This window comes from Hemicordylus capensis, chromosome 2 (assembly GCF_027244095.1).
Source record: "Hemicordylus capensis ecotype Gifberg chromosome 2, rHemCap1.1.pri, whole genome shotgun sequence".
Lineage (NCBI taxonomy): Eukaryota > Metazoa > Chordata > Lepidosauria > Squamata > Cordylidae > Hemicordylus > Hemicordylus capensis.
Window position 1 is genome coordinate 326,840,326 of NC_069658.1, and position 23,421 is coordinate 326,863,746.

Here is a 23,421-nt window from a genome sequence, read left to right on the forward strand (position 1 = left end):
CAGTTATGCAACAAAATATACTTCTGGGCTTCAGATTACTGTCCAGAGGATTAGAGAGGGCCCCAAGAATACAGAAACACACAGCACGGGAAACCTTGAAAAAGATGGCATCAGTATTTTGGTTTTAGGTATACCATGCCTGAGGCACCTGTGGGGGCAAGGAATACGTTTACACAAGCAAGCTGAGATGATTAGAGGAGGAGAAAGAGAGGAGAGCTGGTCTTATCCCCTTGGCTAAGCAGGGTCCACCCTGGTTGTGTATGAAAGAGAGACTAGAAGTGTGAGCACTGTAAGCTATTCACTTTGGGGGATGGAGCTACTCTGGGAAGAGCAGAAGGTTCCAAGTTCCCTCTTTGGCATTTCCAAGATAGGGCTGAGAGAGATTCCATCCTGCAACCTTGGAGAAGCTGCTGCTAGTCTGTGAAGACAATACTGAGCTAGACAGACCAATGGTCTGACTCAGTATATGGCAGCTTCCTATGTTCAATGTGTTCCTATGATGGAAGTCAACAGGATGTGCCAGTAGCTAGAGGGGAAGAAGATTCTGCAAGGACACTAAGGCAGTTGCCCTTGGAGCAGGGGCAACTTCTTCCCAGCCTCAAATTCAAAGATGGAACTTGCAAGCCAAACTGAGCTTGAGACAAGAGTTGCTCCTAGACCACACGCAGCATTAGCTTCTTCCTTTCTGTGTAGGAGGAATAGTTTTATGGGACAGATTGTACCTATTTAAGCAGGAACAGTATGTCTCCTGACACAGGGCATGTTCTGACTCCGTAATCTCATCCATCTGCAACACAAGTCATGTAGGTAGATGGTAGGGATGTGCATGGAGCTGGTCCGTGCACTCCCGGGAGGGCGGGTGTGTGTGTGTGTCATTTTAAGGGACAGGGAAGGTGCTTCCTACCTGCCTAGCCCTGCCCTGCCCTGCCGCTTCCCCCCCCCATCACTCTGCTAAACAGCGTGGGCACGGGGCTACAGCATTCCTGCTTGCACACACATGGTGACGCACACGTGTCGGCTATGAGCGTGGTGACACTGAATGTAGTGACACTGAACACTTCAGCCCCACTCCCACACTGCTTAGGAGAGTGCTGGTGGTGAGAAAATGGTGGGGCAGGGATGGGCAGGTAGGAAGCACATTTTCTATCCCTTAAAGTGATAGAATTTCTATAAAGTGATAGATTTTCTATCCCCGTCCTCCAAATCGGCTCGAACACAGGACCTTCAAACCTCAGCACTCTAGAAAAGGAGTGCTGAACCAGTTCTGTGCACATCCCTAAGTAGGTGGTGCATCAGCATGCTTTTGATGTGCAGCTGACCCATAAATATGTGTTAGTGCAACTACAAGCAGTGCACTTCTGCACCAATCCACCGCAATTGCTATATCATTTCCAGTTGTGATGCTACAGAAGAAACTAGCAACGTTTTAGAGTTCCCTAGTTTGTAGCTTAGGAGTGCTCTTGGACTGGGTCTCACCCTGGTGTCTTGGGTTGAGGCTGTGGCCAGGAGTGCTTTTTTGCCAGCTGCAATTGATTCGACAACTCTACCTGTTTGTTGAGGAGAATGACCTGAAAACAGTGGTACACCAGCTGGGAACCTCCAGGTTGGACCGCTGCAATGTGCTCTGTGTAGGACTGCTTTTGGATGTAATTTAGAAATTTCTGTTCAAAATGCAGCAGCCAGATTGGTCTCTGGGGTATACCACATTAGAGAGACCACATTACGCTTGTTCTTGAACAGTTGCACAGGCTGATATGTTTCCAGGCAAAGTACAAAGTCCTTTATAGCCCTGAATAGCTAAGCTCCGGGTTACCTGAGAGAGAGTATTTCTCTACAAGATCTCCACTGCTCATTGAGATCATCAGGAGGGGTCTATTTTCAGGTGCCATCGGTTCATCTGGTGGCAACCTGGGACCAGGCCTTCTCTGTTGTTGCCCCTAGGTTGTGGAATGCACTCCTTGTAGATGTAAGAGGATTGTCTTTCTTGGAGGCCTTCAAGACCGCTTTTTATCATAAAACTTATTTAACAGCTACAAATACTTTTCAAAGAAGTATAAAATACTAGGGATGTGCATGGACCCGGCAGGGGCCAGTTTGAAGGTGGCGGGTGGCGGGGGGCGGGACACATTTAAGGGTGTGTGTGCATGCGTGTGCACATGACATACACACACACTCATGCCAACATGCAAACGCGCACAGGGTACTTCCTGTTACTTCCAGTCTGAGATCCGACAAGGGAATGGGGCAGCGGGGAGGTATGCTGCCGCCCTGCCGGACAGGGGCGGAGCCACCATTGAGCAAAGGGGTTCAAAGAACCAAGGCCGCACACAGTCAGGGGCCGTGCCTTGCAGCCCTGACACACACCCCCCCCCGCCGCATATGACATCAGACGCGGGGGTGCTGGTTTAGCTCCTGAGCGGGGGTCACGTGGCCCACGTTCGGGAGTTTAATGGCTGCTGTGTTTGTGGTGCGGCCGGGAGTGCCAGCCCAAGTCTAGCTCCCGAAAGGGCTGCGCAGCCCCTTCGGGAGTTGAATGGCCAGCACTGCATTCACGGCAGCTCCTGAGCCACTCCTGGCTGTGCTGCGAATGCAGCGCTAGCCCCAGTCTAGCTCCCGAAGGGGCTGCGTGGCCCGCGAATGCAGCACCGTCTGGACTCTCCAACTCCTGAATGGAGCCGCACAGCTCCGTTCGGGAGCCAGACCATGCCCCCGGCGTCTGACGTCAGACGCGGGGAGTGGGGTGAGCGGAACCACCGCCATGGCCACATACGGACGGTTGGTGGTCAGGCTCTGTGCCTGCTGCCAGACCCTTTTACAGTGCAGCGCTGGCGGGGGAAGCATGGCAAGAGGAGTAAGGTCGCTGGTTGTTCAAACTTGTTTGGAGGCCCGTTAAAGGGCTTCCAAACAGGTTTGTGCACATCCTGATAAAAACTATGGCTGGCCCTTTAGACACAGCGAGCAGAACGATAGTTGAGTTTGGGGTGTTTTCAGCATGGGGGTCTGCTTGGAGACTTCACTCCTGAGAAGCTAGTTTCTGCATGACAGTTTCTCTCCTGACTCTGTATTTATGAAAGAAATGGAAAGATTGTGCTGTCAAGTCAGTGTCAACTCCTGGCGACCACAGAACCATGTGGTTTTCTTGATAGAATACAGGAGTGGTTTACCATTGCTTTCCTCCCACGCAGTATGCGATTATGCCTTTGCCATTGTCAGTGAAGTGAGCATACGCCTCCAGCACTTTCCTATATCGCTGCTGCCCGATATAGGTGACTACAAATATATATTTACTAGGCACAGTCTGGGAAGCACACCGGCGGGGATTTGAACCAACAGCCTCTTGCTCCCTAGGCAAGCTGCTTCCCTGCTGGTGACTCACCATTTATTGTGATAAAATCATGTTTCTCAGAAACAAAGATATACAGTACACTAAATAATTGGAGGGCAGGAAGAAATGGAATGAGAGTAGAAGAAGTTTCTTAAAGGAGAACTTGAAATTCTCATCACTGGGAGGTAAATATTAGTAAGGAATTATCTGAGTATTTTATTTCATGCTTTGGGGCTAGTGGCTGGACTAGGTGATAGAGAACATTCCCAGCATCATATTTTCACCATCCTGATAGAGAGGAGTGACTGTGGGCTGGGAAGTTACTGGTTCAGATCTCAATCTTGCAGGGTAGCCGTGGGCAAGCTGCTATTCTCACAGTCAGACCATCAGCTGTGGTGATGATAGCAACACTGGCCTTACATACAAGGCTGTTCTGAGGATAATAATAATAATAATAATAATAATAATTCGATTTCTATACCGCCCTTCCAAAAATGGCTCAGGGCGGTTTACAAAGAGAAATAACAAATAAGATGGCTCCCTGTCCCCAAAGGGCTCACATTCTAAAAAGAAACATAAGACACACACCAGCAACAGTCACTGGAAGTACTGTGCTGGGGGTGGATAGGGCCAGTTACTCTCCCCCTGCTAAATAAAGAGAATCACTATGGTTAAAGGTGCTTCTTTGCCCAGTTAGCAGGGGTAAGTTAGCAGGGGATTACTGAGAAAACTCATGTAATCATGAGTTCATGCATGTTAAATGAACTCTTAACATGTTTGATAATGCCATGTCGATTCTGTGGAAATTTGGGAGGAAATCTTAAATTCCTACAAATGTGTGCATGGATATTTTTTCTTATTCTCATAAAGTCCTCTCAAGTTCTGTAAAGCTGCGTGAGTTGCTGGACATGCCAATCTCATTAGTAAGACTACTTTATCCATATTTGAACATAATGCACTGCTTCTTACAGCAGCATCTTAGAAAGCGCTGTCTGCTGATGGCTGGGTTATCTAGGAGAATAAGGGATTGCCTGGCATTTGCTCTGCTGTATGCATTTCTTTTTAAAAAAAAAACACCTCCACTTTTTCCAGCTTTAATTTTTAATTGGGCATAGGAGTGACATATGTTTCCTAGCTCTGGAAACTGTTGCAGCATAGATCAGGTATCAGAACCTTCAGGCATAGACTTGAGCTGGGTTGTGCCAAGAGGATCAGGATAGTTGGTATTTTACAACCGCACAGAACTTGTCTGTTGTGATGCAAGCAAAGACTTTTTTCTTTCTGCTGCAGAGTATGACAAGTCTTGAGTTTCAGTTCCTTGCCATTTGTGGTGCAGCCTCACTGCCAGACAAGGAGACTTAAAGGTGTCTCTATGACTATAGACAATTTGCCATGCTGCCTGTCATGGGGGGAGTTGTGCAGGAGTGAAGACCATATAGAGAGACTGCCTGTGGTAAGCAGGTGGGACATGCCCACCCCACAGGAGAGTATTTATAGAGCTTGGTTTATGTATACATTTTGGCCACCTCAAGAAGCAATCTGCATTCTCTTGTAGGCTTTTTGCTCCCACTGTCAGCCAAGTCCTTCATCCACACGCCTAGAATTAGGGTACACAGTAAACAGTTAGCTACTCTGTATAGCGAGAAGAGAGGTGGTGGATGCCTGCAAAATCACATCTGCAACAACTACCTCCAAAAGTGGTGCATGCAACTGAAATAAGGCAGCCTTTTTTTTCCTGAACACTCAAGGATTAGACACGAAAATGAAATCTATTCCTTCAATTTGTTTAATACAGCATTGAAATGAGGTGTCCCATCCAACCCAGTACAGCATCCTCCAGGGGTTGTTGCTGGTGTCTACCTTATATCTCCTTTTAGTGGGGATAGTCACAGTTTTGGTGCTGAACTGGTTCGAACGAGGTCAGAACCAGTTTGGCGCCACCAGGGAGGTGGGGAGCGGTGAGTGGGATCTTTAAAAAGGAGGAAAGCAGGCCCTTACCTACTCTCCACTGCCCCATGCAGCTTCCTGATGTGGCGGCGCTCCTCCCAAGAACCCGCACATGGCAACTATGCATGCACACACACACGGGTTCTTGCGAGGAGTGCCGCCACAGCAGAAACTGCATGGGGTGGCGGAGCTGCATCAGTCTCCTTTTTAAAGGACTCCATTTGCTGCTTCCCCACCCAACCCAACCCAACCCGTCCCTGGCGGTACCAAACTGGTTCAGCGAACCTTGGTTCGTGCACATCCCTACCTTTTTGATCATGAGCTTTTGGGGAACAGGGAATCATTTTATTTATTATTTTTCTGCTTTGAGTGCTGTTGTTGAAAAGCAGTACAGTCTATAAATATTCATAGTACGGAATGGGGACATAATGGGATGAGGTCATAGCTCAGTGGGAGAGTACATGCTGTGCACGCAGAAGGTCCCAGGTTCAATCCTTGGCAGCAGCTCCACATACAGCTGGGAACGACTCCTGCCTGCAACCTGGGACAGCCACTGCCAGTCAGTGTAGACAATAATGAGCTAGATGGACCAGTGGTCTGACTCAGAATAAGGCAGCTTCCTAATTTCCTGGGTTCTTAGGAGTAGTAGGAGATTTATTTATTTATTTATTTATTTATTTATTTATTTATTTATTTTTGCATTTCTATACCGCTTTTCGTTAAAAGAAAACCCCAAGGCGGTTTACAAAAATTAAAACATACAATAAAAAGCAATAAAAACATCAAGCTAAAAACATATAAAACAAGCATAAAAACAAGACAACAGATAAAAACACTTGAGATGATGGTATTGTGGCAAATTTGACTGGGAACATAGCTGGTTAAGGCTTTTATTCAATGCAAACCCATATTTTTGGCAAGTGAGCTGTCATAAAGCCTACTATGAGCTGCTTGTTCTCTCTCTCTCTCTCTCTCTCTCTCTCTCTCTCTCTCTCTCTCTCTCGCTCTCTCTCTCTCTGTGTGTGTGTGTGTGTGTGTCCAATTCCACACCAGCCTTTTCTCCATTTCCAAAACAATCGGTTCATATAATTGCTACTGAGAATCCAGACATGCACATGTAATACTGTTGTATTTCTGTGTTTCCTTCATTCCTTTCCCACGTTTTCTAAGAACTGACTTGTGGTGATTGATTTTTTATCTGGCACAATTGCAGCAGGAAACTAAACGTGTGGAGAGGTGCTATTGCCATGGGACGCGGCATGGTCAGAGAACCAGCCAGTGACTTCATGATGCCCCACCTTTCTTCATGAAGCGCTTCATTCTGCCACTATCTGACCTTGATTTTTAGTGCAGGTAACCCCCTCAACTAACCCCTGAAGATATAATTCACCTTTTAGGGAAAATAGAAAATATATTTAGAATATGTATTTCTGTGCAGCACTGCGCACGCTCATCAGTATGAAATTTCTCTTCAGTCATCACTCTTTTTCCCTGTGACTGAATGGCTGCTTTTCCCGTTTGCCAGGAGAACATTGCTTTTTGGGCATCATTAAGGGTGAATTTTTAAGATACTTGGGGCAACTCTTTCTTCTCTGCTGTGCCTAGTGTGAGGAAGCCAGTTGCTTTTGGTGTCTCCTGGTGTTGAGACTGAAGCAGATAAAGTATGCAGCTGAAATGGCCTAGTGAACCTGAAGATGCCCATATGGTGGGGCTGGGTTTCTTAATATCCTTTGCAAAAAGCACCTAACATTTTCTCTCTATTTAGGTCAAAGTTGTAGGGACAACATGCAATGGGAGGATGTACATCTGCATATTAATGGCTGGGTGGATAGGTCTGGTTGCATGAAATACAGAGCAAGGTCTTCAAGAGAAAAGGAAGACATGCTTTTCAAGGGAAAGCGTAGATATGCTTCTTGTGCTCTTTCGCCCCTGCTCCCTGGACAAAGAGGCAGCTTTTAAATATATTTTATATTCAGCAAGGGAAGAGCAATTGTCCCTATTCTACCCCAGCACAGTGTTCCTCTAGTGCAGGGCTGCTCAGCTTCGGCCCTCCTGCAGATGTCAGTCTACAAGTCCCATGATCCCTGGCTTTTGGCCACTGTGGCTGGGGATTATGGGAGTTGTAGTCTAAAAACAGCTGGTGCGGGGCGGGGGAGTTGAGGAGGCCTGCTCTAGTGGCTGTTGCCCACCTTGTGTCTCTTTCATTTTTACATTGTGAGCCCTTCTGGGGCAGGAAAAGTTATTTTAGGTTTTTTTGCTGTGTAAATTGCATTAAGAGTCTTTTTTTGTGGGGGGGGGGAAGCAGTAAGTATCCTTACCCATAAAAGCCTTGGGCGTGCGTCCGTGCCGCCCGTGTCTTTTTCGCCCGATCTGGGCATGCGCGGAGCGCATGCCCAGATCGGGCGAAAAAGATACGGCCGCCCAGAGACGGGCGGCCATGTTGGACCAGGCGGTGGCCGCGGCGGAGCGACTGGCTCCGATGGCGGCCGCCGCCGTTACGGCGAGAGGGCCGGGAGGAGCAGAAGCGGCGGGCCAAGGAGAAGCGGCCGCCGCCAACGGCAGGAGGAGAGTGTGGCCGAGGCGGCGGCGGAGCCGCGGCCTCGGCCAAAGGTAGTTGTGGCCGCGGTGGGGCGACTGGCCCCGTTGGCGGCGGCTGCGACGCCACCGAGAGTGCGGGTGAGGCGGTGGCGGGGCGACTAGCCCCGATGGCGGCCGCGGCCTCAGCAAGAGGTGGCAGTAGCTCCCCTTAAGGCTAGCGCCCGTTATTACAACGGGCTAAAAATTACTAGTTCTAAATAATTAGTAACAACTTCATCATACATGGTTCTGAAACCATGGATGCAGTGGAAAGCAACCTAAAGGCTAAAGAAACTTCTTTGCTGTGTCTCCAGACTAGGAGTTAAGGTAGGGTTATCTTCTTTTTTCCTTGCAGGGCCGCCAAGTCTTTTGACAGCTGCATGATAGGCAAAAATTCAATAGGTGCAGCTTTTTCCTGGTACAGAAATGGAGATGCCTAACTTGTTGAATTTTTGCCTTTCATTCAGTTGTTAAAGGCACAGGAGCCCTATTAGAACAAATGACAATGTTCAAGGAATCCAGGGGCTGACTTTATGAGGAAAATTACTCAAAGACATTAGGCAATGCTTCACTTGTCCTCTTAATTTCAATGGGACTACACTGAGTAATTTTCATTGTGTCAGCAAGTTATTTTAAAAAGAAGCAGCATCTGCTGATCTGCATCATTCTGAGCTAGAAGACCACTTTATAGCCATTTAAAAAGTACACCAATAAGCAGTGGATTCACCCCAGGGAGGGAAGCAAGCTTCCCATGGTTTTCCTATACCTCAAGTAGATGGCCTGCTGTTAATGGGAGGCACTGTCCTGGTTCTAGCATGAGGCCAAGGTGCTCTTGATTTTGCCAAGGCTAGCGTGAAGCCTGAATTTGTCTGCTTTGCACCCGAACAAGGGCATAGTTGTTTGCAGTTGGAAACAATCAAAGGTTCGTGTTGGGGGACAGGACGGTTATTAGCGACTTCAAATGGCTCTTCCTGTGGCTCTTGTCATCTGATCATCATCTCAAAGAGCCATGTGCTCATTCATTCTCACGTCATCCCTTCAGGCATTGTTCTGCATCCCCATTTCACTGGCAGGTACTGAGGGATGGCGTGACAGGCACAAGCTAGGCAATGAGATGGGCAAGGGAAGGAGGACCTAGGCATCCTTGTTGTTTCAAATGTTGTATTCTCCCAGTCACAAGAAACAAAATGAAGTTCTCTGACCCAGGGGCTTTCTGCACAAACTGTGCATCAATGCACCTTTGTTCTTTATTGGTTGAATACAATCCACATGTCTTGCCTGGCATCTGTTGCAGTTAATGTGGCACAATATTTAATATATGGGAAAATGCAATTCGTTCCCTAGATAGTGCATGTACGAATTGTGACTATATGAGGATCATAGGGGCCCCTGCCATATTTTGTGACATAATTAGTGATGACCAACACAGCTACTCATCTGTCCCAGACCTACTTTGTTTCATGAACTGTGAAAGCATTCCATGGTATTTTATGAATCTGGTTTGGTGTGTTTTGAGTCTATGTGCTCCTTTTCTCCTGTGCTGAGTGCATACATAGCCAGATTTCTCAAGTGGATGGGGAGAAAAAGCAGCAAGGTGGTTTCTTCCTCCTCCTGCTGTCCTGTAATAGGTGGATGGGATATAGTAATTAATAGAGAACTTGTGGGAGGATGAGGTTAAATTGTGCCTGTAATGTAATAATTCTTTGGGGTTTAAATACATATGCTGTAGGTATACAATTATATTAGGCCCAATTATAGCCCCAAAGGCAGTATTTGACTGAACCTTCAAGTCTAGAGGCAGTTTGATTGATTGATTGATTGATTGATTGATTGCATTTGTATACCACCCTATACAAAATAAGTCTCTGGGCGGTTCACAATATTAAAACATTAATATGATTAAAACAATATGAAATACAATTAAAACTCTAAAAACCGAAGCTTTAAAACTATAAACTAAAAGGCTGGCTAAACAGGTATGTTTTCAGGTCCTTCATAAAAACAATCAGAGACGGGGAAACTCTGATTTCATTAGGTAGTGCATTCCAGAGTCCCAGGGCAACTTTCTAAAAAGTCTGGTTTCAAGTCGCCACCAACTGAGCTAGTAATCAGAATCTGGCAGTTTTTAAAAAGCATTTGAAAACGTACCTCTTCACCCAAGCTTTTTCAGCTTTTTAAATTTTTAGGTTTTAATCTGTGTTTGACTTTTAAATTGTTTCAGTTGTGTTAAGTTTTGTGTATGTTTTAACTTGTTTTATGTTGTTGCATTTCCCCATATATTAAATATTGTGCCACATTAACTGCAACAGATGCGCAATTACATCTTGCAAGGCAAGACATGTGGATTGTATTCAACCAATAAAGAACAAAGGTGCATTGATGCCCAGAGATGAAAGTTTGAGGCGGTATACAAATTTGATAAATAAATAAATATCTCTGAATACCAAAGGCTGGGATCAGACAACGGGACAGCCCGTCATGCCCTGCTTGTAAGATTTCTAGAGACATCTGGCTAGCCACTGTTGCAAACAAAATGGTGGACTTGATGGCCCCCTGGACTGATCAGCAAGACTCTTCTTATGTTCGCAACCTGCAGGTGGCTATGGAGGAGAGACCGACAGGGGACTGAGGAAGAGATGGTTGATTTGGGCAGTGTTTTGCCCTCCATTCTTTCCCCTTGCTCTAGAAGAGTGCTGGCACAGTTTTTTCCCTCTTTGACTCCAGACTGAAGCTCACAAGCTGAGCAGCATGGGGGCAAGCACTGAGTAAGCAGAGTGGCAGCAACGGACAGCTGGACAGAGATGCGGGGGGGGGGGGGACACAGCCCTCGCCATCCGCACATTTCTCCTGCTATTCCTGGACTTTGAGCCCCTTAAGATTGAATAATATTTCAGGGTTCCTCCCAAGGAGAATTTTCAGAGAAATTGTGGAGAATTTTTGGAGAAGTTTCTCAACATACCTTCTGGACACTAGGCATATAATTCCTGTTCGATTTGGGTGAACAACAGAGAGGTGGCAATTTTACTTCCTTTGCTTTGCCCTAAGGTTTAGCTCAGCCATAAAAGTGGCTTTTCTTTTAATCTTATGCTGATTTATTTCCTGGGAGGCCCCTTCAACCTATCAGGAGGCTGGCTTTGTGCTAGAATCTATTGCTGCTGTAGATTTGAACAGGGCTGTTTTGCCAGAATTGGCTGGACAGTAGCTGTAACATCATCACCACCACCAAACTTCATAATATTATTATATATATATATATAGGAGAGAATACTCTGTGAAACAAAGAAACAAACAAAAAGCTTGCTTTTGACTTTTACATAGCTGCTTGCCCTTGGTTATCTTTCTTCTTCTTACAGTGTCCCCTGGAATTGCTTCCCTCATAACAACTACTTGTGGAATACTTTGGTTCCTACTTTGAGTCACTATCAGTTCAGAAGTAAACAATGCACTTGCATCTTACTTGAGGGACATCTTTAAGAAGAAGAGGCCTTGTGTGGAAGAAGTCATCTAACTGGGCGGGCTACATTCCCACCCTCTAAGGTGGGTGGTTGGTTTTGCGTGGCAGAAAGGCCAACTCTCATTAACAGCATCCAGAGTATTGCAGCTGGAGGTACATAAGCTGTGGAGCAAACAAAACGGATCCAATTTGGACTATTTTCTTTGGCGGATGTATAAGAAGTAAATCTCTTAGCTCACAGGGTTGGTTTGTTTTCTCAGGGCATTGTTTTCAAAGCTGTGTTATGCCTGGCAAGATAGTGAAGCAATGCATGCTTTGCTCATTGTGCAGAAACTGGTGGCTGTACACGCATGCCCCCTGCTGCTACCCGTCTGTGCTTACCCAGATATTTATTTCCTGTCACCTCCATTTCTTTCACCTCAGTTTCTCTGTCAGAGCTCAGCAGGAAGTCCAATCACAGAACATCTTCAGAGAGAAGGATAGTTTGAAGTATTGTTTGAAAAAATATTCTTTAGGTTCTCATAATGCCTGGAAGTGCAGTGTTCATGTGTTTGGTTAATAAAGCCCATTGCCTCTTTACTAAAGATTAGTAAAGCCTTTCTTCAGACTCCAGTCAGTTCTCTTCATTAGCATTAAGAGTCACACACAGAGGAAGATTTTGGAGAGGGCACAGTTCAAAAACAAAATTGGCTAGGAAGAGAAGCTTGGGACACAGGGGTAATGGTTTGCCTGAACAGGACATAACAGCAAAGCTTTGGGAGAGCTAGGCTTGGGGTGGAAGATTATTTCCATGCTGTGCCTGGCACTTTGGCCTCCTGGTGATAAGAAGTTTTGGGGCATCCGTGTGGAACCTTTTCAACGGTGTGCGGTCCTTGGACTGATTGTTGGGTAGAGACACATGACAATTTAACCATACATCTGTATGTGATATGTAGTAAAATTCTCCTGACTGACAATTGGCTTCTCAGGTAATAAGATACCACTTATTTATTTATTTGATTTATATACCACCCTTCCTAAAGTGGCTCAGAGAGGTCTACACTAAAATAAAAAATAAAAATAAAAAACCCAATTAAAAACAGATTAAAATCACAGTTAAAAATAGATAACATTAAAACTAGATATAATTAAAAGTCAGGCTAAAAAGATGGGTTTTTAAGGATCTCCTGAAGGCCTCCAAGGAAGACAGTCCTCTTATATCCATGGGGAGTGCATTACACAACCCAGGGGCAACAACAGAGAAGGCCCTATCCCAAGTTGTCATCGGATGAACCAGTGGCACCTGAAAATGTACCCCTCCTGATGATCTCAATAAGTGATGGGGATCCTGTAGAGAAAGATGCTCCCTCAGGTAACCCGGACCTAAGCCATTAAGGGCTTTAAAGGCAATAATCAGCACTTTGTACTTTGCCTGGAAACATATTGGCAACCAGCATAACTGTTTGAGAAAGGCATAATATGGTCTCTCTGGGATACCCCAGAGACCAATCTGGCTGCTGCATTTTGAACCAGCTGAAGTTTCCAAACTGTGTACAAAGGCAGCCCTACATAGATTGCATTGCAGTAGTCCAACCTGGAGGTTACCAGCTGTTGCACCACTGTTTTCAGGTTATCTCAAGAAATGGATGGAGTTGTCAAATTGTTGAAATGGGTGGAGTTGTTGAACGGGCGGAGTTGTCGAGCGGAGTAGCAGCTGGTAAAAAGTGCTCCTGGCCATAGGCTCAGTCTGAGGCAAAAGCGAAAGACCTGGGTCCAAGAGCACTCCCAAGCTGAGAACCTGTTCTTTCTGGTAGGGTGTAACCTCATCCAGAACAGGAAGTTCTATCCCATCTTGCAGATTACAATGAGCACCTCCATCTTGCTTGGATTCAGCTTCAATTAATTATCTCTCATCCAGCCCATTACTGCCTGTAGACAGGCTTTTAAGGGGTTAATGCTGTTTCCTGATGTTGATGACAAGGAGAAATGGATTTGAGTGTCATCATCACTTAGTAAATGATAATTTGTAACTTAGTAAATGATAATCCTTAGTAAATGATAACTAAGTTTACTTAGTAAACTTAGTAAATGATAATCCTCTCACAGTGGAGCATAGCTGATATTTACATAAGGACATAAGAATAGCCATGCTGGATCAGGCCCAAGGCCTATCGAGTCCAGCATCCTTTTTCACACATTGGCCTACCAGATGCCTCTGGGAATCTCACAGGCAAGAGCTGAGGGCATGCCTTCTCTCCTGCTGTTCCTCCCCTGCCACTGTTATTTAGAGGCATCTTGCTTCTTAGGCTGGAGATGGCCTACAGTCCTCAGACTAGTATCTATTGGTAGACTTGTTCTTGTCTTCCATGAATTTATTTAAGCCCTTCTTAAAGCCATCCAAGGTGTTGGCTGTCATCACATCTTGTGTCAGAATTACATAAGTTAATTTTGTGTTGTGTGAAAATGTACTTCCTTTTGTCAATCCTACATTTCTTGGCAATCTGTGTCTGCTTGCATGGAATCCTTTATCTCTGCCTGTTCTATGGGCACTGAAACTGTCTTCTTGTGGTAGGCAATAGAATTGCTGCCCCTCCCTCTCTGTCTACCAGGAACTGCTGTGTTATTGGCCTCCTTAATATTCCTGTATTCCTAATTTCTAATGGGGATTAGTTTCTCTCTCTCCTACTCTTGGCCATGTACAACAAGACTTTCCACACAGGCAGTTGGGTCTTTCCATTGATTAAAATCATTCACTGTTGCATTAGGTACGTGTTAGTTTGGATGGAATTAGCACTAGTATGGGCAACCATAAGAGGTTTGGGGACCAAAATGCCTGGATTCTACATCAAAGTTTCTCCCTCATTTTGTAGACCCATAATATGAACAATAATTCTGTTCTCCTAATGGCTTGATGATGTGTATCACATTTGGTAGATGTCTCGTGCTTCCTCCTAAAGGGCAGCTTGGGACATATGAAGTGAGTTCCAGTTTCCAGATTGAGCTGCCATCTTGGCTCCCATAAGCGAGGAGGAGGAACTGGAGCAACGGTCTTGAACAAAATGCAGGCCCTTCAGCTGACTTGATATTTCAGCGTGGAAGTCACGCAGCAGCACAGGGTAATTAGCAACAGAAGAACTCTGCTTTGGGGCTGGGAGTCAGCAGTGCAGTCCAAGACCTAATTGCCAATCTGGTGCATAGTGTTTTTCCACTGTCAGTTGAATATCGAGAATTTGAATGGTGAAAATAAAGCACTTTTGTCCTATGAGTGTCCATCAATATATTTATCTCCTTGCAGATCAATTTATGTCTTAGGGGCATTCCAGAAAGCAGTAAAGTGAAGGTTTTTAAAGTTCCCACACAAGTTCCTAATGCCATCTTATTTGCTGTACAGACACTCGTATGGGCTTCCGTTCCTAGGGTGATGTGACTCTCTGGCCACAAGTGGAGCATGGACCTCATGCTGTTTTCACAGCACCACCTGTCGGCCAGTGCATGCATTCTGAAAAGAACCCATCCCTTTCTCTACTAAAAGGCAGGACTGCTCCCCTCCAGCTGCTTTTGGACTACAACTCCCATAATCGCCAGACACAGTGGTCAATAGCCAGGGATTATGGGAGTTGTATGCTAGTATCTGCAGGAGGGCCAATGTTGAGAAGCCCTGTTCTACTTTTAAGTAGTAGTGCAGGGTTTGACAAATTCCAAGCACCATGGAGCCATGGTGACTAGACTAGAATATTCCAAGACAGGTCTATTTTTTTAAAAAATCTTTATCCCAGATAGCCCTGTTTCTGTTCTAAGTATGTTACTTGTAAAGTAGACAAGGAGAAGCCCATTTAACCTCCCCTTCCACAATGTCCATCACAAAGACCTATACTTTTGTCAAGTGTCCATTATCAGGCTGTTAAATTTGGGGCTGGCTCCTAGATCCAAAGAAAAGTGGTCATGGGCTGAAGCAGAGCATTCCCTTCTTCTCACAGCACTACCTCCACTGCTGTTTCTCTCCTTCACAAAGCTGTTTTCCCCTAGAAAAAGTATGCTTTGAGGCTTTTATAACCTTGCATATGCATATAATGTGTAGTTCTGCTGTAAAATGGGAATAGATCTGAGAAGATGTATGCTTTCTTTCATACCTCTCAGTGGTTACATGCTGAGACCAATCATTATAGCCACAGCAGGCCAAGTGACCTCTGCTTTGAGATCAGGTGGTTGCCCATAAGTTTGTTTTAGGTCACTGAATAAATTGAGAAAGAAGGAAAACATTGTCCTAACAGTGTCCTTATTTGAGAGCAGGCCCATTCCACAATCTCTCATCCCTGACTCCCACTACACTTATATTAAGAGTCTTGGAAAACATGTCAAGATCCCTGATTTATTCACCATTTTCCCTTGGCGAGAGTTAAAGACCTCTGCCCCCAGGAACATGCCATCTAAATCACAGCCCAAGTGTTAGCAGGCCAGGGGAGCTTAGCAAGCGATGAAAACAGAAGAAAGAGTGTCATAGCAATAGGATGTTGAATTAGGACTCAAGGCATCTAATTCCATTTCCCCCCCTGCTGAAAATGCACAAGCAGGCCACTTACTCCATTTATCTAAGTTCACTATTTGTATAATAGGGATTATACAACTTTGTCCCCCACCCCCGCCAGCAAAATCTACTGAGACCAGAAGGTCCATGATGAGCAGGGAACTATCTATCACTATGTGATTATGCAGTTTCCAGCACAATGAAACCCCAGTCTTGTGACAGGTATGTTGATTTTACTTAAGCACTGCTCATAATTTATTTTATCCCTGCATATTACATTCTTAGCAGTCTTGTCCTAGGGGCTATCTCATGGCTTGCTCTGACATAGTCTAGCCTGGGTTTTGAATGGGCTCAGACCTGCACACATGCAGAGGTAATAAAGCGTATTCTTGAGTATGTACAGAGTTCTTCCTTTGTCATTGAGTTATTGCAACTGGTCCTCACATATTTTGAATTGGAGAGGGGATCACAGGCCAGAGAGTGTGACTTGCACAACCCAATCCTAACCATTCAGAAGAACCCTTTTCAATGAGACCCTACCAATTTCCCACTAATTTAGGCAGTTCAGTTCCAGCACAGCATTCCTCCAGTGGTTTCTGCTGGACTGGTTTCTGCCTTGTGTTTCTTTTTAGATTGTGAGCACCTTTGGGGACAGGAATCTTGTAGGGGAAGAATGGCAGTTTAGTCCCCAAACAGCAAAGCAAAACCAGTTTGGTGAGAAAGTAGCAAAGCAAGAGGTCTTGAGATGGTTCTTTAGTATTGAAGAACTACAAGGATTTATTTAAAGAAAAGGTTACAAACAAATGTGAAAAAGCCTGCAGCTTAATTTCAGCTGTAGCTCATGGCTGAAGAAAGAGACCAATACAGTCATCTCTGGAGAAACAAAATGGAGACTAACACTGGAAGAACCAAGAGGGGAGGAGTCCAGCACTTTTATCCATGACCCTAACCCCCCCAGTGGTCGCTATGGGACATTGCAGCTGCAAGCTGATGCTGCCAGGGTCCAGCAAATCTGTCTGTCTATGCTGCTTTGAGAACTTTTGTTGACAAGCAGTATATAAATATTCATAGTAGTAGTCTACTGACCTTGCCTTCAGCGCTGCATGCATCTTGCCTTACAATTTCAGAAAGGCATGTTTCTGTATGAAGAATTTTATAACGTATTTTAAAAATTACCATTCAAGTAAAATGTTTCCAGCTTCTTGGGAATCTAATCCTGTTTGTATGAACTTGTCGCATGTGAAGCAGCCCCTTGTGCTGAGTGTTTATCTGGTATGGATTTACAAGGGAAGAACCACTTAAAGTGAGGTCCTAAGCACTACTTATCTAAAATACCAAGAAGTGAAGGCTGCAGTCCTGTGCATGCTTACTCCCAAGTAAGTCACCTAGTACTCACTCTATGTATCTATACAGCTGCCTTTTGCCAAAGAGGCATAAGGCATCATCATATATTTATAAAAGCCCTATACAAATATAATAAAACACAATAGTTACTTCTGAGTAAGCAGGCATTGGATTAGGCGGTATGTACTCTGAGTAGCCAGAGCTTCACAAAACCAATGAGGAAAGAGCAGACATTCAAAGGCATGGGGGAAAGTGCCATGTGCACAGATACATATTTTCAAAAGACATTCTTCTTCTTTCCCCATTTCTAGCCTCCTTTCTTTAAGACCGGAACCATCACTCCCAGAATATCAGTCTGTGACAATAGTCAACCAGCCTACTCTTTTATTGCCCACAATTAAGCCTGAAATAAAGCAGTCTGCAGTGATAGACTTATTACAGAGTACAGTGAGCAGAGAGCTGGAAGGAAGGGCACTGTAATTGCAGAGGCTTCTGCCACAGAGAACTAATTAGTAGGATGTGCCCCGGATGACTCAAGACAGCAAACCACATGGCCACACAGTATGGAAAGTAGTTAAGCTTACCTTCTTATACCGCCCTGGGACATTATGCTCCAGTCTTGATAGGAAGTAGTGTTTTGTTTTTGTTTTTAGATGGGCAGGGTACCTAGACAAATATCCTGGACAGCAGAGTTGTGGCAAGTGGAAATAATGGTAGACTTGGTGGCAGTGCTGAGGGAAGATAGTGAAACTGAATTTGGTACATGAATCAATAAAAGGTTAGAAAATATATTAGGCAGCTTCTGATATTGGGCTACAGCTGAGTGCTGTTCAGTGTCTATCTCACTACAAAAACTAAAACAACTAAAAACAAAGTAAGTTTCAGTACCAAGAACTGGAGGGTGGAGAACCTTCTACCAGCTTTTATGTGGTGGGGAGATTAGAAATCCAGGCAATTAATGTGTGTCTAAATTTTTATATAGTCTGCACTACCAGAACTGGTGGAGAAGAAGACTCCAAATGGAATCCGTTTCTCCAAATGGAACTTTTGTACTATCCCAGCTATATTTCTAATGGAGTCCAAATTCCACTAAAGCATCCGAGTAAATATGACCCCTTTGGGAGGTATGAGGTTTCCTAGGCTGATTATCTAAACAGCTCCCTGATGTTTGGTATAGTGATGCCAGATGCCTGGAGTTGGGACTGACACAAGGAAAACTTTTATTTCTTCCTAGCCAAAAAGGAAAAAAAAGTGTGTGATATAACACTTTGTACAGAGGATGAAGAACCAAGCTAAGGTACTAGAAGGCAGAGTGCTGGACCTAGTACATGGGAGACGTGAGTTAAAATGTGGGGGTCTGAGTTCAGATCTCTGCTCAACCATGAACTTTGTAGATGGCATTATGGGAGATCTATCTCTTGGCCTCAGTTCCTCATATATATTGATTTCTGCCTCACAATGTTGTAATGAGAAACAGTAAGCCATGCTATGTATCTTGTGCACTGAAACAAAAAGCATCAAAATTCTGCACCAAGAACATCTTTATTTCCCAGCTTGTATACATTTTGCAAAATTGGCAAATATTTTGTGACACATTTGCATAATGTATTCAGCTTCTGATGGTAGCAGGAAGGGTCAAGGCAAGGATCTGCATAGGCAATAAAGTCCCGTAGCAGAATGCATTTAATCTTTGGCAATGCTGTATGATAGCTCTTGTGATGCAGCTTTTGGGGTAAGCACCCGCAAAAAACAAAATAGTTTGCTACCCCTTATCCTGTTAAGGGCCATTTTGTTGGCTTGGATTTCTGGCTTAAGCTTAAGTGTGGCCTGTGTTGTAGTTAAATCTAAACCCATCCTCTTTAAACATTGGTGAGATTTGCACTGTTTATGGTTGACAGCTCTGCTCCCTGAGAAGACTCCTGTACTTTAAAGAGCTCTCCAGAAGCAACCACACCAACTGGTGTGGCTTCTCTTCTCACTGCATCACTGCAAGGGCAAAAGGTGCATGTAGTAAAGTTATCCTTTCTATGCAAAGATGCAGGAGCCCTTGGAGTGGCAATGGGGCGCGCTGTGGGGCTCAGTGGCAGAGCACCTGCTCTGCACGCAGAAGGTCCCAGGTTCCATCGCTGGCATCTCCTGGTAGGGTTGGGAAGGACTCCAGCCTGAACTTGGAGAGCTGCTGCCAGTCAGTGTAGACAGTACTGAACTAGGTGGACTAATGGTGTGACTTGGAAGGTATAAGACAGTTTCCTATATTGCTAATGTTTGAACCAGGAAATTATTGGTGGGGGCAGAAGAGAAAATGGCACCATTTCTGTACTATTGAGCCCTTCTGTAAATTTTGTATCAGTCTTGGAGGAGCTCTTGAATGCCACGTGAGTGGCATCTTCAGAGTTATATCTATAGCAGAAAAGGAGCTATGAGACACAGACATAGAGGAGCTATGGTGCCTTTATTATGCTGAGGTAACACTAGCAAGAAACATGAGGTAAAATTCTGTCCAGAGTGGAAACCATGCTTCTAAGGATAGGCAGGAACTGAGAATGAGTATATTCTCATTTCATGAGAATGTACTTCCCCTAATGTAGTTTGGGACCAAATATCTAATTTATTGGATATTGCTAATTCTCACTAATAAAATTAAATGGTTCAAGGATATCAATTTATGGCCACTGCTCCTGAGCTATAGTTATACAGCCTCGTTAGCAGGATGAAATGAGAGAACAACTGAAGTCCTTATCACTGGTAGGCAGCATTGCCAGGGCATAACCTGGGGAATGTGCGTATAGCTTAAGTTTCGTGATGCCACAGGAGAAGAGGCAGCTGCTACTTTGCCCTCCCATTCTTTCCTCAGTCCTGATGCCTACCCTTCTCCTCACTAGCTGAAGTGAACAAGATTCCAGGTGTGCCTACATAGCAGGTAGAGAAACAGGTAGAGAAAGCTGCATTTGCTTCCCCTCTACTGGGGAGGGGTACTCTACTGGAGAGGGCTACAAACAGGTTGTCTATGTTGCAGCCTAGCAATCCTGCTGTTAGGTGTGGTTGCCACACTTTCTACAACAGGGCTCGTCCTCTGCTTTCCACAGCTGTATGATAGGCAGAAATCTGGATTATCTTGGCAAGGAGAGAAAGTGATAGGAATCACTATGAATTCTGATAGCTGTACAGCTGTTAAAGGCACAGTAGCCCTGGCAGAAACAAAATGTGGCAACCATATTTTTAGATTTCAAGTGAGGCCCAGGATGTGTGTTGTCTTTGAAAATAAACTTCACTTGGAAATCTTCAAAAAAAATTTTTTATTCATCTTTTAAAGTGTATTGGGACTACTTCTGATCTCCCATCTATAGGTCTGACCAGACCCACACCAGCTCATCTTCGGCAATAGCAGTGTCGAATACTCCCAGCACATTTACTAGGTCTCTTTTGTGAGTGGCATCAGCTTCATCCTAAAGCAAAGACTATTCCGTTCTAGGAAGTTGCAAAGGAAAAGGGAACTAGTGACAAAAGAGCAACAGTAGAGCTTTGCCCTTGCAGGTGCATGTAGAGATTGTAATGTGGAAAGTGCTGCTTTTTATTTACCCCACATCATGAGGAAGCCCTTACAGTTATGGGAACAAAGGCACATGGCTCCCTCTAAGGGTGATGTATAATCCCTCTAAGAGTGATTGCTCATCTCTTCAAACTGCAAAATCGAGCATAGGCCTTTACTAATAGGGTAATGTGGCCTTTATAGGAAAGGAAAGATTGTGCTGTTGAGTCAGTGTCGACTCCTGGTGACCCCAGAACCATGGGGCTTTCTTGGTAGAATACAGGAGTGGTTTACCATTGCCTTCCTCCCGTGCAGTATGAGATGATGCCTTTGCTGTTGTCACTGAAGTGAGCATCCATCTCCAGCACTTTCCTATATTGCTGCTGCCTGATATAAAAGGTAAAGTGTGCCGTCAACTCCTGGCGACTACAGAACCATGTGGTTTTCTTTGGTAGAATATAGGAGGGTTACCATTGCCATCTTCTGCACTGTATGAGATTATGCCTTTCTGCATCTTCCTATATTGCTGCTGCCCGATATAGCTGTTTCCCATAGTCTGGGAAACATACCAGCAGGCATTCAAACTGGCAACCTCTGGCTTGCTAGTGAAGTCATTTCCCCACTGTGCCATTAGGTGGCTGCTGCCTGATATAGGTGACTACAAATATATATTTACTAGGCACAGTCTGGAAAGCACACTGGCGGGGATTCAAACTAACAGCCTCTTGCTCTCTAGGCAAGCTGCTTCCCCGCTGTGCCAGTATTATATTGCACATTTCTTTTGGTTTGAATTAAAGGCCACCCTACAAAAAATCTGATTACAATAATATGCATAATCCAGCATCCTATTTCTGACAGTGGCTAGCCTCAGATGTTGTAAATAAGACTAGAAGCTATTTCAAGCAACCCTCTCGTGTGGTTGTTAATGTCATAGGATACCTTTTCTTCTTTCATGCCTATGAGTAGGTGTTCTAGAAATGTTATTGATGCAGTCATAATAACCTTAGTGGCACCAAGTTGGGTTTTTTTTACACTGAGGTTACCCCAAATTGTGCAGTTACACTGTGCAGCTCTGGGGAAATCCAGCAGTCTTCCACCATAAGAAGCAGGGCTTTTATTGAATAAGGGACGTGCTGCCAGGCATCAAGATGTCACTGTGCACATAGCGCCTCTGCTCTGTGACATTCAGCACTGAATGGGCTCCACTAAGGAGGATGAATGGTCCTCCCCTGTCCCCATTTCCTACTTCTTTAATCTTCCGAATTGCTTACCCTTCCCTGATCTTTTCTTGCCCTCTTGATGTGCTATAGCCCGTTGGACTCGCCCACACTGACCTCTTTGTGCCTCATTTTTCCAGAGCTCCTTCCTAAACCTTACATGGCCTCCATGCCACTGTGTGAAACAGGATTCTGGACTAGATGGGCCTTGGGCCTGATCTGGCAGGGCCCATCCTGTGCCTCATCTGCCAATCTACCCTGCCTCAACTCTTAGGTTTGCTTTCCCCACTGCCCCTGATGAGTCCCTGTTGCATGCCTACACTCATATGAGTGTTACGTATACTATGTCAGGTCATTCATCTATCTAGTTCAATTTTATTGACACTGAACGCAACAGCTCTCCAGGGTTTCAGGCAGGGGTCTTTCCCATCCCTTCCTGGAGATGTCAGGGTTTGACTTTCTGCGCTTTCTTCCAAACCACTGACCCACTACAGAACCTCTCTCCCATTGTCTGCTATCACCCATGAGACAGAAGTCATGTCTCTTCTGTTAATCACCATCAGGCCAATCCAGGCATGCTTAATTCTCTAACGAGCCAGTCATTAAGTACAGTAATAGAAGCTTTAACAGCTTAGCAGTCTCTTGGGAAAAGCAGACACACACAATTCTTTGGGGGAAAGGAAGGCAGCTGAGCTGCCATTTGTGGTACTGGTTCCTTCTTGCTTTGCTCTGGTAGTGGAGAGATGGAAACAATCCATCAAGCAAGGATGCTGAGTGCATTGTTCACAGAGAGGGTAACCAGTCTATAAAGATTGAAAAGGCACGGCTATAGAGGCAGGGAAAATGTGGTTACCCCTGCTAACTGAGCAAAGAGGCACCCACCAATGGCTGCTGCTGGTTTATACCTTGTGCTTCTTTTTAGATTGTGAGCCCTTTGGGGACATCTTTCTTTCTTTCACCCACCTCAAAGACTTTTGTGATAAGTGGTATATAAATATTTCTAATAGTTGTTGTTCACCACATGGTTATTATTCACATGATGATGTTACATAGCTACCTATCCAACCCTGTGGGTTCTGAATGTGGTAGGTATTAATGACAGGAGGAGATGGGAAAACTGAGTGTCAGGAGGGCAACGCTGGGTCGGAAAATGGACTATGAAGACAAAAAGCCTAGGGCAGGTGGGGGGGAGGAACAAATCAAAATGCCTCACAAACCAGTATCTTGCTTTAGTCATTCTGTTGGATAATGGCAAAATGGGTTTCCCACACTACCAAGGAACAGCCATCGTGTAACTGGGGTTCTAAGCTGCCTCATGAGCCTATCCTTGCTGATGCAGGGTGGGTGAGCGGAGGTGTGAGTCACTGCCTCCGTTCACTGTACCACGTAGATGGCAGCTGGCATACCTGACTGTCAGCACGCAGCTAGTACATGTAGCTAAAGCCGGATTATCATGGTTAATGGTGCTACTTCCCAGACTGCAGAGCCTGACAGTTAGCAGAGGCTCGTTTCTAAATGGGAAAG

The 23,421-nt window shown here is 44.9% G+C and overlaps 1 protein-coding gene across 10 annotated transcripts in view; it reads left to right on the forward strand.

Annotated features, from left to right (window-relative positions):
• SLC38A3 (solute carrier family 38 member 3) overlaps positions 1-23,421 on the forward strand; it is a 199,322-nt gene that overhangs the window by 49,700 nt on the left and 126,201 nt on the right. Inside the window, exons 1-2 of one of the 10 annotated variants that reach the window (XM_053295182.1) lie at positions 8,102-8,176; positions 11,203-11,386. The exons of 8 other annotated variants lie outside the window; for them this stretch is intronic. The gene's annotated coding sequence lies outside the window, so the exon portion shown is untranslated. Of the gene's footprint in view, positions 1-8,101; positions 8,177-11,202; positions 11,387-23,421 lie in introns of those variants that run through there. One more of the 10 variants, XM_053295179.1, reaches the window with a different exon arrangement.